At 47.1% G+C, this 15,934-nt stretch overlaps 1 long non-coding RNA gene across 1 annotated transcript in view; it reads left to right on the top strand.

The window, feature by feature from the left end:
* Positions 1 to 1,430: 1,430 nt before the first annotated feature.
* The window catches only part of LOC116971754, a 17,861-nt gene continuing 3,357 nt past the window's right edge, over positions 1,431 to 15,934 (top strand). The window contains exons 1-2 of the long non-coding RNA XR_004411613.1: positions 1,431 to 1,446; positions 13,308 to 13,314. This is a non-coding gene — a long non-coding RNA (uncharacterized LOC116971754). The remainder of the gene's footprint in view (positions 1,447 to 13,307; positions 13,315 to 15,934) is intronic.

Here is a 15,934-nt window from a genome sequence, read left to right as displayed (position 1 = left end):
TTCGGGATGAAGTTATTAAATGATAGGAAACGGTGAATTATTATAATTGTTTTGTTTTCTTGTAAGCTTTTCCTGTAAAAAGTTAAAATAGATGAAGTATTTGTATTATTTAACACTGGGAAACGATTTTTATTTCTGAGGAACATCAATTGATTGATGGAACACGGGCCGTGCAGTCTCTACCTGGTAAAATCAGAAGCGTAGTATATCATTTACACATTTTTGCAGCTAATGCACTGAAAGGTCATATAACAAGGTATAAAATTGTGCATTATTTTGTGAATATTGTGAATTGAAGCATTGAAGCGTTTTTTTTTGTTGCCGATGCAATAAAAACAGATAACGTCCTGTATAAAGTGGCCGATCAGGACAAAGTATCTAAAGAGGACACAAAGTACTGGAGTAACTCAGTGGGTCAGACAGCGTCTCTGGAGAACATGGATAGGTGACGTAGTTCATAGAAACATAGAAACATAGAAAATAGGTGCAGGAGTAGGCCATTCGGCCCTTCGAGCCTGCACCGCCATTCAATATGATCATGGCTGATCATCCAACTTAGTCTCCTGTACCTGCCTTCTCTCCATACCCCCTTAGCTCGGGTCGGGTATCTGAAAATGTTTCTACAAGTATCTGAAAAAGTTGTCTTCTGAAGTGCAGTAGAGTTAAGGAAACAAAGAAACATAGAAAATTGGTGCAGGAGTAGGCCATTCGGCCCCTCAAGCCAGCACCGCCATTCAATATGATCATGGCTGATCATCCAAAATCAGTACCCCGTTCAGGTTCTTTCCCCATATCCCTTGATTCCGTTAGCCCTAAGAGCTAAATCTAACTCTCTCTTGAAAATATCCAGTGAATTGGCCTCCACTGCTTTCTGATGCAGAGAATTCCACAGATTCACAACTCTCTGGGTGAAAACGTTTTTCCTCATCTCAGTCCTAAATGGCCAACCCCTTATTCTTAAACTGTGACCCCTGGTTCTGGACTCCCTGAACATCGTGAACATTTTTCCTGGATCTACCCTGTCCAATCCTCTAAGAATTGTATATGTTTCTATAAGATCCCCTCCCATCCTGCTAAATTCCAGCGAATACAAGCCCAGTCGACCCATTCTTTCATCACTCTTCAGTCCCACCATCCCAGGAATTCACCTAGTCAGACAAAAACAACAGCAATATGCTGCAGATAGTTTCATGATCTTTCAGTTGATTGTTGGTTGCTCATGGATATATAGCGACATGCAATGTTTTTTGCATTGTATGATGGCATCTCATGACAGAGGTAGGTGTCCACCCCAGCAGTATGAACATTGACTTCTCCAATTTCAGGTAGTCCTTACTTTCTCCCTCCTTCCCCTCCCCTTCCCAGCTCTCCCACAGCCTACTGTCTCCGCATCTTCCTTTCTTCTTCCTGCCCTCCTCCCTCACCCCCACATCAGTCTGAAGAAGGGTCTCGACCTGAAACGTCACCTTCGCTCCATAGATGCTGCCTCACCCGCTTCTGCAGTTGTGCAGAGCCCTAGTGAGACCACACCTGGAGTATTGTGTGCAGTTGTGGTCCCCTAATTTGAGGTAGGACATTCTTGCTATTGAGGGAGTGCAGCAAGGTTAATTCCCGGGATGGCGGGACTGTCATATGCTGAGAGAATGAAGCAGCTGGGCTTGTACACTCTGGAGTTTAGAAGGATGAGAGGGTATCTTATTGAAACATATAAGATTGTTAAGGGTTTGGACATGCTGGAGGCAGGAAACATGTTCCCGATGTTGGGGGAGTCCAGAACCAGGGGCCACAGTTTAAGAATAAGGGGTAAGCCATTTAGAACGGAGATGAGGAAACACTTTTTCTCACAGAGTGGTGTGAGTGTGTGGAATTCTCTGCCTCAGCGGGCGGTGGAGGCAGGTTCTCTGGATGCTTTCAAGAGAGAGCTGGATAGGGCTCTTAAAAATAGCGGAGTCAGGGGATAGGGGGAAAAGGCAGGAACGGGGTACTGATTGGGGATGATCAGCCATGATCACATTGAATGGCGGTGTTGGCTCGAAGGGCCGAATGGCCTACTATTGTCTATTGTCTATTGTCTATTGTCTATTGAGTTTCTCCAGCATTTTTGTCTACCTTCGATTTTTCCAGCATCTGCAGTTTTTTCTTAATCATGACTCATTCAGATCAGTTCAGAGAATCATCTGTCTATTGTAACTGTTTGACCTTCACCAAAACTGCAAGTATGGAACAACAGTGACATTGCGATAATTAATCATGTGGTATAGACCTTCCTGATAAACCTAGTCCTCCTTAAAATAAATTGTTCCCGCAATTAGGAATACAGCATTATTTTCTTGAACTTTGAACACTTTATCTTAAACCACAAAGGCAGCATACCTGAAAGATTTGTGTAGGAAAGAACTGCAGGTGCTGGTTTAATCCAAAGATGGACACAAATTGCTGGAGTAACTCAGCGGGACAGGCAGCATCTCTGGAGAGAAGGAATGGGTGACGTTTTGGGTCGAGACCCTTCTTCACACTGATCGAAGGGTCTCGAACCGAAACGTCACCCATTCCTTCTCTCCAGAGACGCTGCCTGTCCCGGTGAGTTACTCCAGCATTTTGTGTCTACCTGACAGATTTGTTTAGACATCGTTTCGGGGCCACATGGAATAGTGACGTTTCAGGTCGGGCCACTTCTTAAGACTATGATGGATACATTTTCTGTACACCACTAGCTATCCTGACCCAAAATGTCACTGATCCACATCCTCCATAGAAGCTGCCTGCCCCGCTGAGTTACTCCAGCACTTTGTGTTTTACTCAAGGTTCCAACATCTGCAGTTCCTTGTATCTCTCCAAAATATTTATTTGTTTAGTGCAGTTAATTTTTAATCATCTCACAAGTTATCTCGAAATAGCACCCACTGTCTCATGGACGCACATACCCTTCAAGGAGTTGGTTGAATGATATAATGTAATCGTTCTTTTAACACATGGTTAGAAGCATTACAGACCATACAGCTACACGGGTGGGACAGCGGTAGAGTTGCTGCCTTACAGTGCCAGCGACCCAGGTTCGATCCTGACTACAGATGTCTGTACGGAGTTTTACGTTCTCCCCGTGACCTGCGTGGGTTTTCTCCGGAATCTCCGGTTTCCTACCACATTCCAAAGACATGCAGCTTTGTAGCCTAATTGGCTTGGTATAATTATAACATACCCCTAATGTGTAGGATAGTGCCAGTGTGCGGGGATTGCTGGTCGGCGCGGACTCGACAAAGGGACTGTTTCTATACTGTATCTCTAAATAAACTAAACTTCACAGCTTGTATGTCCTGCTAGCTATTCATCCATCATCATCATCATCTTCGGCGGTCACTCGAAACAAGTATGACTGTCCTCTTTTGGGAGGACGCCTGTGCGTGACTTTGTTTAACATGGGGAGACTGGTGCACAGACAGCCCTTGACAGATCTGGGTCAGGATCCAATGGCATGGAGACCAAGACGACCCTTTTCTGCTGCAACCTTCATCTGCCTTCCCAGCCTTTAAGACGCTCCACTAAAGTCAGCCGTCGTCCTCTGCCTGGTCCACCGTTGAGGTCTTGGTTGTATTGCTCTTTGTCAGGGACCTCCCCCTTGAACCTTACCGCCATGGGTGGCCCTACCAGGAGCATAGCTCCAGACGGCATCACTCTCAGGATCTCAGGACCACACAAGCTTCTCCACCACGACAAGGTGACAATCCACGGAGAAGCATTCATCCATGTCGGTCACATTATCTAAACGTTTGGTATAATACTCTTCCTTGCAGCATGTAGTCATGCAAAACTGGAAGAGGCAGCAGTGAACCGGAAGGGGATAAATGTAAATACACATCCTGGCTCTCATCAGGAAATGATGGTTGCCATTGCTGAAGTCACAGTGGCACAGTGGTAGAGTTGCTTCATCACAGCCCCAGAGACCCGGGGTTCGATCCTGACTACGGGTGCTGTCTGTACGGAGTTTGTTCGTTCTCCCCGTGACCGCGTGGGTTTCCTCCGGGATCTCCGGTTTCCTCCCACATCCCGAAGACGTGCAGGTTTATGGGTTAATTGGCCTCTGCAAAATTGCTCCTGGTGTGTAGGGAGTGGATGCGAAAGTGGGATAACACAGTACTAGTGTGAACGGGTGACCGATGGGCGCCGTGGTCTCGGTGGGCCGAAGGTCCTGTTTCCATGCTGAATCTTTCAACCAACCCATCAAGTCACTCCTGCTAAAGCCATTAAGGGTGACACAGTGGTGCGGCTGGTAGAGTTGCTGCCTCACAGCGACAGAGACTCAGGTTCAATCCTGACCTTGGGTACTGTCTGTGTGGAGTTTGCACGTTCTCCTGTGACCATGTGAGTTTCCTCTAGGTGCTCTGGTTCCCTCCAACATCCCAAAGACGTGCGCGTTTGTAGGCTAAATGGCCTCTGAAATTTACCCCTAATGTCTAAAGGAGTGGAAAAGAAAGCGGGTAACATAGAGCTATTGAGGATGGGCGATCAATGGTTAGCCTGGATTCATAGAAACATAGAAATAGGTGCAGGAGTAGGCCATTCGGCCCCTCAAGCCAGCACCGCCATTCAATATGATCATGGCTGATCATCTAAAATCAGTCCGCTCCTGCTTTCTCCCAATATCTCTTGATTCCATTAGCCCCAAGAGCTGTATCTAACTCTCTCTTGAATACATTCAGTGACTTGGCCTCCACTGCCTCCTGTGGCAGAGAATTCCACAGAGTCACATCTCTCTGGGTGAAAAGGTTTTTTCTCATCTCAGTTCTAAATGGACTATCCCTTATTCTTAAACTGTGACCCCTCGTTCTGGACTCCCCCGACATCAAGAACATTTTTCCTGCATCTAGCCTCTGCAATCCCTTAAGAATTTTACATGTTTCTATAAGACTGCCTCTCATCCTTCTAAATTCCGGTGAATATAAACCCAGTCAATCCGATCCATTCGATGGGCCGAAGGGCCTGCTGCCACGCTGTTTCCCTGAACTAAACTAAAGTCACGACTGCTGAAGAGGATGAAACTGTGAGGCATGACTGTGACTTTCATGCCTGAAGCTCTTCCCATTCCCGTAATTTCTCCCTAATACGCAGTTGCAGATGGTGAACAGTTCTCCTTAACCCTCCCGAGCTATGATGTTCTCTTTGCAGGCAGGCAAGAAACGGGACCTGTTGAGGCACCGACAGAAGAACAAAGAGCGGAGAAGCAACAAAGGTGGAAAGACGTCATCACTCGAGGTTCCGCTCGCAGCCGCCACCTCTGATAATGACCCCAGTGGATCAAAGGCAGGATCCGTACCTGGCGACACACCAGACGTTAATGGTTTGGAAGAGGAAAGGCTGGAACAGGTGACTGATGGCCCCATAAAAGTTTCAGGGCAGGACATCCACAGAGGTTGGCTGGAGGCCAAGCACAGTGTAGCAAAAAGTAGAATAAAGTATTCTATTCTATTCTGTGTAGGAAGGAACTGTGGATGCTGGTTTGAACCGAAGATGGACACAAAAAGCTGGTCTAACTCGGGCAGCATCTCTGGAGAGAAGGAATGGGTGATGTTTCGGGTCGAGACCCTTCGATCGTTTTGCCTGAAAAATATCCATTGACTTGGCCTCCACAGTCGTCTGTGGCAACGAATCCCGCAGATTCACCACCCTTGATTGTATTCATGCATCCTCAGCTCCCTTCTTTACTCCTTTACACCCACATGACTGTGCAGCACAAATCCAATTCAATCCACCATTGAGGGCCGGTCATCAAATAATGATGAGACAGGAAGGAAATTGAGAACCTCGTGACCAGGTGTCGAGCAACAACCTTTCCCCATCCTTTCTCCAGCATCTGCAGTTCTTTCTTAAACCTCTCAACGTCAGCAAGACAAATGAGATAGTGATCGAGGCAAAGTGATACACATACCACGGTTTACATTGACGGTGCCGAAGTAAAGATGGTTGAAAGCTTCAAATAACTAGGAGTAAATAACTAGGAGTAAACCTGGTCGGTGAGGCAGCTTTTTCTCCGGGCTGCCCCGTCGACCCGTTCTCGTGGCCTACCAGCGGGCGTGGAGCGCCGTTTCCTGGTGGGGACCGCCCAGCACCTCGGCTTCGGTGGTGGCACAGCGCTGGAGCGCTATCGTGGAGCGGAGCGGGTGATGCCTTGCCTGGGTCGCCGCGCTGGATCGACGCGCTGGAGCTCCGGTGAGCTGTGACCGCCGAGATCAACACCTCCGGGCTGCGGGTCTGCGGAGCGGAGCGGGCGGCGCTGACTTTAACATCGGGAGCCTGGGAGCTACAAACTGGCGCGGCCTTGTCGGCTTCGGAAGCCGCGGTCCCCAGTTAGGAAGCGGCCATTCCAGGTGGCCCAGCCGCTGAAAGGACACTCCCGACGCCGGGGCAACAACACCCGGCCAGAACGGCCAGGAACATCGGGCCTCCATAGAGGCAATAGCGGAGGCCTCAATAGGCCTGACTTTGGGAGAACTGGGGATGGGGACTGGACATTGTGCCTTCCCCCACAGTGGTAACCATTGTGGGGGGATGATGTTTGTGTGTGTAAGTGAATATGTTAGTCTGTGTCCAAGATGGCTGTCGGAAGGGAGAGTGGACGCTGGCGCGCTTTAGCTGCCGCTGCTCTCTCTTCACATTGTGTTTATGATTTTTTGTCTTTGGAGCGAATTCTGTCTTTAATTTGTGTATTGGTGATGTCCTTACTATTTATTTTACTCCGACTATATGTTTTTTCTCTCTTGTTAATTTTCTGTAAGGTGTCCTTGAGACTTTGAAAGGCGACCGCAAATAAAATGTATTATTATTATTATTATTAAATATCACCACCAACTTGGCCTGGACCAGCCATATTGAAGCAATGGCCAAGAAAGACCAAGAAAGCACGCCAAAGGTTGTTGGGGAAGAAGCTGTTCTGAACCTGGAGGTCAGAGTGTACAGATTCCTGTTACAAAGACTGCTGTGGGGAAAAAATTGGTATGAATTCATGGTGCACTGTCCACAGGATTGGGCAAAGAAGGAACTGTTTCTTTGCAGATAGACACAAAATGCTGGAGTTACTCAGTGGGACAGGCAACATCTCTGGAGAGAAAGAATGGGTGACATTTCAGGTCGAGATCCTTCTTCTGAAGTCTGAAGAAGGGTCTCGACCCGAAACGTCACCCATTTCTTCTCTCCAGAGATGCTGCCTGTCCCACTGAGTTACTCCAGCAGATTCAGATTCAGATTCAGATTCAGATTCAAACTTTATTGTCATTGTGCAGTGTACAGTACAGAGACAACGAAATGCAGTTAGCATCTCCCTAGAAGAGCGACATAGAATATGAGCAATAAATAAATATATTTACGTGCATACAGTCAGAGTAGTGCAATTATTTTTTTTTCCTGGTGGAAGGGGTTTCCGGGGGGGGGGGTGATTGGCAATCACCAAGCATTTTGTGTTCATCTGCGGTGTAAAGGGCCTGTCCCACTTAGGAGACCTAAACAACAACCTCTGGTGACCTTGCCTGCCACCCAAAAAAAAAATCAAGGTCGAGGTGACCTGCAACCTCCTACCACCTCCCACGCATATGTTGAAAACCTTCCTCGACTATGAAGAAAACCGGCTTTGACTAGACCTGCGACTAAAAAATTATCGATTTTTAAAACGGCAACCTATTTTAAGTCGAGGCCGGTTTTAATCATGATGAAAAAATAGCAGCAACCTAGATGAAGCCTCGACCACGCGGAAACCACTTTCGACCTTTAGGGAGAGTGACCAAAACCTCCTATGACCTCATGGAAACCTTGGGTGGCGGGCAAGGTCACCAGAGGTTGCTGTTTAGGTCTCCTAAGTGGGACAGGCCCTTAAACCAGCATCTGCAGTTCCTTCCTACACTGTTCCATCAGGTTATTTTCCAGGCCAGTAATGTATTCTAAACTATTGAATACCAAGAGGTGCAGAGAAGGCTTTAAATTTGTCTGAAGAAAGGTCCCTACCCAAAACATCAACTGCCCATTCTCCCCACAGGACTGCCTGACCCGCTGACTTAGCTTATAAATGTTGTAAATAACCTTGTAAATGTTAAGCATCCATTTGCAAAATTGTTCTAAAATGGTCAATGTCTGAAGTCGATTTAAATGTTTTTAGTTTATTTTAATGAACAAAGTGGAAACAGGCCCTTCGGCCCACCGAGTCCGCGCCGACCAGCGATCCCCACACACTAACGCTATCCTACACACACTAGCGACATTTTACATTTATACCAAGCCAATTAACCTACAAACCTGTACGTCTTTGGAGCGTGGGAGGAAACCGAACATCCCAGAGAAAATCCACGTCAGTCACGGGGAGAACATACAACAGCTGTACAGACAGCACCCGTAGTCCGGATCGAACCCGGGTCTCTGGCGCTGTAAGCCAGTGGTTTTACCGCGGCGCCACCGTGCCGTCGTGTTTTACTCAAGATTCCACCATCTATAGTCCCTTGCGTCTCAGACGTTAGACTAAATAGCTAGAGCCTGTCTGGGTGGGGAGGATTCTGAAGGGCGAAATTCAGAAAGTTGAGGAAGACAAAGTTATAAAGCAGGAAGGCGAGATGAGATATGAGGGCTGGGATCTGACAGGAAGGGGGAACGATTACAAATGTAAGAGTCAAGGCAAGGAAAAATGATAAACGGACAAAATTTAAGGCTCTTTATCTGAATGCAAGCAGCATTCAAAACATCATAGGTGAATTAATGGAGCAAATAAAAATAAATGGGGACAATCTAAAATCCATTACCGAAATGAAGTTGCAACGAGACCAAGGATGAGATATAAATATTCTGGACGCATAGCTTTTAGAAGAGGTAGCCAAAATTGTAAAGGAGAGATAGGCCTGAAATTAAATAATGGGATGAAGGCATAATGAGAGAAGGATTTTAACTCATGAAATCATAAAATTGAATCAATTTGAATGAAAACAGTAAGGAACAGTAAGGTGCAGCTGGTAGAGCCAGTGCATCACAGCGCCAGAGATCCAGGTTTAATCCCGAACTTAGGTGCTGTCTGTGTGGAGTTCTCACATTCTCCCTGTGACTGCGTGGGTTGCCACCGGGTGCTCCGGTTTCCTCCCACATCCCAAAGACATGCGGGTTTGTAGGTTAATTATCCCTCTGTAAATTGCCCTGAGTGCAGGGAGTGTATGGGAAAATGAGATCGCAAAGAACTAGCATGAACGGGTTATCAATGGTCAACATGGAATTGGTAGGCCGAAAAGCCTGCTTCCCTGCTGTATCCCTAAACTAAATGACTAATAACATTCTAACTAATAACTAATAGCAATAATAAACTAATGACCTTTCCTCTCTCTCCATCCCACCCCCACCCTAGTTGTCCTGCTAGATTCACTGTTTGCATCCCTTCGTTATCACCTCTTCCACAGCCAACAATGGACCATTGTGGGCTCCACCGTGCTTGCATCATCAGTGCCAGATCAGATTTGTTCTGAACCTTTTCATATCTCTAGTTTCCCTCTCCACTGACTCTCAATCTGAAGAAGGGTCTCGACTCGAAACGTCACCTATTCCTTCTCTCCAGAGATGCTGCCTAACCCACTGAGTTACTGCAGTATTTTGTGTCTATTTTTATTTTAAATAACAATAGTTGTGGGGTAAACTTTCGCTAAGGCAGAGCATAGTCTGAAAACAGGTACTTGGAGATACATGTTAAAAGGATAATTCAATTATCAAGGTGGACAGGAAAAGGATGAGTTTTCATCAACTGGTCAGGTACATGGATAGACACAAAATGCTGGAGTAACTCGGCGGTACAGGCAGCATCTCTGGAGAGAAGGAATGGTTGACGTTTCGGGTCGAGACCCTTCTCCAGATTGAAAGTCACAGGAAAGGTAAACGAGAGATATAGAAGATGATGAAGAGAGATAAAGAACATAGGACAGGTTTAAAGCGACATGGGCCAAATGCAGGCAGGTGGGACTAGTGTAGGTGTGGCTTGTTGGTAGGGGTGAGCACGTTGGGCCAAAGTGCCTGTTTCCTTGCTATATGACTCTATGACTCTCTAACTAAATGGGGCAAATCAAATTGGCAAAAGAAGACACAAAGTGCTGGAGTAACTCAGTGGGTTAGGCAGCATCTCTGGACGACATGGATAGGCGACGTTTCAGGTCAGGACCCTTCTTCATACTGGAGTTACTCCAGCACTCTGCGTTTTCTTTTGTAAACCCGCATCTGCAGTTCCTTGTTTCTATAAATCAAATCAGCAGTAAAACTGTGGTTGATGAATTTGTGGAGGGTATAAGAGGAAGATTTTTAGATCTGCATATTGAGTAGTCAGTGAGTGAACAGGTTATTTTAGATCAATTATTCTCATTAAAAGGATGAATTGATGTTTTGCTATTTAAGAGCATTTAAGGAATGGTAATCATAATATGAATACATTTTACATTAAAAATTATAACGATTTAATTCAATCCAAAACTAAAGGGTCTTAAATCAAACTTTATCGAGGACCAGAGGACATAGGTTTAAGGTGAAGGGGAAAAGATTTAATAGGAATCTGAGGGGAAGCTTTGTCACACAAAAGGTGGTGGATGTATGGAACAAGCTGTCAGAGGATGTAGTTGAGGCAGGGACAATCCCAACATTTAAGAAAGAGTTAAGGGCCTGTCCCACTTTCACGACCTAATTCACGACCTTTTTTACTCGTGGACATTTTTCATCAGGCTAGAAAAAACGCCCCGACCTACTTGATGCCACGAATACCTACGACTAGCATCACGGCCTGCTACGACCTACCTATGACCTCTTACGACCTCGTGACGACCATGCTGCAAGTATGAGTCAAGGGCAAACTCGGCAGAGGTCGTGAATTAGGTCGTGAAAGTGGGACAGGCCCTTTAGACAGGTACATGGATAGGACAGGTTTGGAGGGATATGGACCAAATTGGGGGCAGGTAGGACTAGTGTAGCTGGGACATGTTGGCCAGTGTGGGCAAGTTGGGCTGAAGGGCCTGTTTCCACACTGTATCACTCTATGACTATGACAGGAGGCATGACTTTTCAATGGTAGGTTGGAAAGCAAAATGTAATGTATGCTGTTTATTGTGCAGCATGACTCTATGTCATGGAACATAGAAGCCTGAGTAGGCCATTTAACATTGTATCATTAATGTCCGTGTACGAATTTGGAACAGAAAATGGACTGAGAAATATATACTAATATACTAGCATTTCCTAGCTAACTCTTTAATGTTAATAGACATTTTTGCTCTTCACAATTGACGGGCGGCACAGTGGCGCAACGGTAGAGTCACTGCCCTACAGCGCTTGCAGCGCCGGAGACCCGGGTTTAATCCCGACTACGGGCACCGTCGGTATGGAGTTTGTACGTTCTCCCTGTGACCACATGGGTATTCTCCGAGATCTTCGGTTTACTTCCCACACTCCAAAGATGTACAGGGAAGTAGTTAAATTGGTGTATGAGTAAATTGTCCCTAGTCTGCGTAGGGTAGTGTCAGTGTGCGGGGATCGCTGGTCCGCACGGACTCGGTGGGTTGAAGGGCCTGTTTCCGTGCTGTATCCCTAATCTAAAAACTAAACTAAACTAAATTGCAGATAACTGGAGAACCAAAGCTAATCATTCAAAACATACTGGCCTAACCTGTTGCTATACCATAAGATCATAAGGTCATAACGTCATAAGGAATAGGAGTAGTAATTAGGGCATTCAGCCCAGCAAGTCTACTCCACCATTCAATCATGGTTGATCTATCTCTCCCTCCTAACCCCATTCTCCTGCCTTCACCCCTTAACCTCATAACTTTGAGGCTGAGTAACCAGGAAGAATGAACCAAACTGTGGGATAAAATACGTTAAAATATAAATGATGATAAAGAGAGATAACTTCGCAAGTCAGCAGGTCAGGTAGCATCTATGCAAAGAAAGAAACACAATTGACGTTTCTGATCCGACACACTTCAGTCCACTCCAAAGACGTACAGGTTTGCAGGTTAGTTGGCTTGGTGAATGTAAAACTTGTCCCTAGTGTGTGTAGGATAGTGTTAATGTGCGGGGGTCGCTGGTCGGCGCGGACCCGGTGGGCCGCAGGGCCTGTTTCCATGCTGTATCTCTAAAAATTACTACCACAACCAGAGAGCAGTGCTGAACTATTATCTACCTCATTAACGACCCTCGGACTATCCTTGATTGGACTTTGCTGGCTTTACCTTGTACTAAACAGAATAATGAAAGGCATAGATAGAGTGGATGTGGAAAGGATGTTTCCACTGATGAGAGAGTCTAGCACCAGAGGTCATAGCCTCAGAATAAAAGGGCACTCTTTTTGAAAGGAGGTGAGGAGGGATTTCTTTAGTCAGAGGGTAATTAATCTGTGGAACTCATTGCCCAGAGGGCTGTGGAGGCCAAGTCAGTGGATATTTTTAAGGCAGAGATAGACAAATTCTTCATTAGAACGGGTGCCAATGGTTATGGGGTGAAGGCAGGAAAATGGGATTAGGTGGCAGATTTCTGCCTTGATTGAATGGCGGAGTGGACTCGATGGGCTGAATGGTCTAATGCTACTCTTATAACTTGTGAACTTATGAACTTGTAAATGTTATTCCCTTATCATGCATCTATCCGCTGTAGATATCTTGATTGTAATCATGTGTTGTCTTTCTGCTGACTGGGTAGCACTCAACAAAAGCTTTTCACTGTACCTCGGTACACAGCTGTGAGTAAATACCCTCAATTTGGTTTGAGGGTACAAATTACAATAAACTAAACTGTAAATTACAGCAGGTTAATCTTGTTCTGTAGATACTGTTTGACCTCCCGATCTCCTCAGTGTTTCTGGCATTTTGGTTTTTATTTCACATTTCCGGTATCTGCAGGATTTTGTTTCATTTTCAAGATGGAGCAGGTTTCATTTTACAGTGGAGCAGGTAGTAGAGCATCCGCCTCACATTAACGGGAGGTGGTCTTGGAGGGGAGGATGCTCCTCAAACTGCAGAGCATCCTGGACAATACAGCTCACCCCCTCCATGACACACTGGTCAACCTGAGGAGTACCTTCAGCAACAGACTGGTTCCACCAAGATGGAGCACAGAACGCCACAGGAGATCCGTCTTCCCTGTGGCTATCAAACTGTACAACTCCTCCCCCTTCTGTCATGGGGTAGACTGAGACTGACTCTCCAAAATGCTGGATAAAGGGCCTGTCCCACTTTCACGACCTAATTCACAACCACTGCAGAGTTTGCCCTTGACTCATACTCGCAGCATGGTCGTCACGAGGTCGTAGGAGGTCATAGGAGGTCGTAGGTAGGTCGTGATGCTAGTTGTAGGTACTCGTTGCATCAAGTAGGTCGGGGCGTTTTTCTAGCCTGATGAAAAATGTCCAAGGCTAAATAAGGTCGTGAATTAGGTCTTGAAAGTGGGACAGGCTCTTAACTCAGCGAGACAGGGAGAATCTCTAGAGAAAAGGAATGGGTGATGTTTTGGGTCGAGACGGTGGACATTCAGTCACTCTACACCTCCATCCCCCACCAGGAAGGTCTTAAAGCCCTCCGTTTCTTCCTCGACCGCAGATCCAGCCACATTCCCTCTACTAAAACTCTCCTCTGCCTAGCAGAGGTGGTCCTTACCCTTAACAACTTCTCCTTCGACTCCTCCCACTTCCTCCCAATCCAAGCCACTCCCATGGGCTCCACCTATGCCTGCCTCTTTGTAGGGTACGTTGAAAAATCCCTGTTCCAGGCGTACACTGGCTCCAATCCCCGAACTCTACCTCCGCTACATTGACGACTGCATCGGTGCTAACTCCTGCACACAATGCAGAACTCACTGACTTCAATCATTAACTTTACTACTAATTTTCATCCTGCACTCAATTAGCAGTTCCTTACTATTGGATCTAAACTGAAACTGGTATTCAAGATAGATATGCATTGTTAGGTTGGGGATCTTGCCACTCCATGAGTAGTTGAAAGCACGATGCATATTCCCAGCCATCTGCTGCTGAATATGCAGCAAATGATTCAAGTGGATTTACTCTGTAATGAGAGCAAAGGAGCTGTTTAAAGATCAATCAAAGAGATTTTTAGATATTATTCTACCAAATCTATTTGTTGCTTTTAATTTTAGTTTAGTTTAGTTTATTGTCATGAGTACCAAGGTACAGTGACAAGCTTTTTGTTGCATACTGTCCAGACAGCAGAAAGACAATACATGATTACAATCGAGCCATTTACAGTGTATAGATACATGATAAGGGAATAGTGCAAAGTAAAGCCAGCAAAGTCCGATCAAGGATAGTCTGAGGAAGCAGCTGTCCCTGAATCTGGAGGTGTGCGTTTTCACACTTCTGTACATTTGCCCGATGGGAGAGGGGAGAAGAGGGAGTGACCCAGGGTTCGACCAGCCCTTGATTATGCTGTTGGCCTTGCCGAGGCAGCGTGAGATGTAAATGGAGTGAATGGAAGGGAGGTTAGTTAGCTGCGTCCACAATTCGCTGCAATTTCTTGCGGATACTGCATGTTTTTATTCTACTCTTTTGTGCTGCCTGATTTTGAATTTTACTTCGGAGTCAAGTGATTGACTACGTGAAGACCCCGCCAGCACGCATGCGCGTCATATCGTCTATCGCATTGCGCAACGATGGGCTGGTGGCGCGCTGCTCCAACAGCTGAAACCTGAAGGTAAGTTTTAAACTTTTCCAGGTCTCTTTTTATTGCAGGAAGCTTTGCAGAGCTCCTGCTGGAGGTCCGGGGTCGGAACCCCGGCGCCACCTGGCTCCCTTCTACAGGGACCGCCGGGGGGGTGGGGGGGAATCCCGGCTGCGAATACCGCGGGGATATCCGAAGCCGACCACAGACATCGTGGGGAAGCCCTTCTTCCGAGACCATGGGGAAACCCCGTTTGCAAAGCCACGCCAGCTCGGGGGAAGCCCAACCACAAGGGAAACTAATAGAGGGGTAATCCCAGCTCCCGACATCGCAAGGATCCCTGCTACAAGGACCGCGGGGGAATGCCGAACCACAGGGAGAAGCCCGGCTGCGGGGACCGCGGAAGCCGACTACCATGGGAAGACCGCGGGCAACCCGACTTCGGTGCCATGGGACGACCGCGGGTAACCCAGCTTCGGGGACCGTGAGAAGACCGCGGGTAGAACCGCGCTTGGGGGAAACCTCAGCTACGGGGACCGTGTAAAGGACCGCGGGTAGAACCGCGTTTGGGGGAAACCTCAGCTACGGGGACCGTGGGAAAGACTGCGGGTAGAACCGTGCTTGGGGGAAACCTCAGCTAAGGGGACCGTGGGGAAGACATGGCTATGACCGCAGAAGAGCGGGTACCGGCGGTGAATTCAGACTCCGGCTGCTCGAGGAGGGTAAGAGCTAAAACAGGAGTCTGAAAGGCCTAGACTGGTCAGGCCAGGAGGGTTTCCCTCCGACATGGGTACGTCCACGGACGTTTTTACCCATCCTGATATGGCCATGGAGGAGCCATATCAGCGCAGGTCTCCTCGAGAGCCTGCGGCAGCACCCTTTTCAGGGCTGCCTACAAAACTCCCTCTCTGTGAAGGTGGGTGCGAGGGGGTCAGTTGGCAACTGACTCTGAACTCGGAAGCAAGTCCGGGGAACAGGTGCCGGCTGGGAGATACTATGCACCTGGAAATTGTTCCTGAATGTGCCGGCAGTGAACAGCGCCATTTGGGGTGAGATTGGAAGCACCCCACGCATCCATTGGCAGGAAACGGTTCACTGAAGCTGGTGGCAGTTTGAAAGCTGGGCGCAGGTCTTTTAGGCCAAGGCCCAAAACCGGTCCTCAGGAAAACATGGGGTCCACATACACCAGCAGCCCTGCTCTCCAATCAAGGACTGAAATCAAACCCACATCGGGGGCCTTTGGGCTTACCATAAAACCATCAATAACCATGAAGGGC

This window comes from Amblyraja radiata, chromosome 4, assembly GCF_010909765.2.
Source record: "Amblyraja radiata isolate CabotCenter1 chromosome 4, sAmbRad1.1.pri, whole genome shotgun sequence".
NCBI lineage: Eukaryota > Metazoa > Chordata > Chondrichthyes > Rajiformes > Rajidae > Amblyraja > Amblyraja radiata.
The sequence above is the reverse complement of the archived record's forward strand: the minus strand, read 5'-3'. Positions and strand labels throughout refer to the sequence as shown.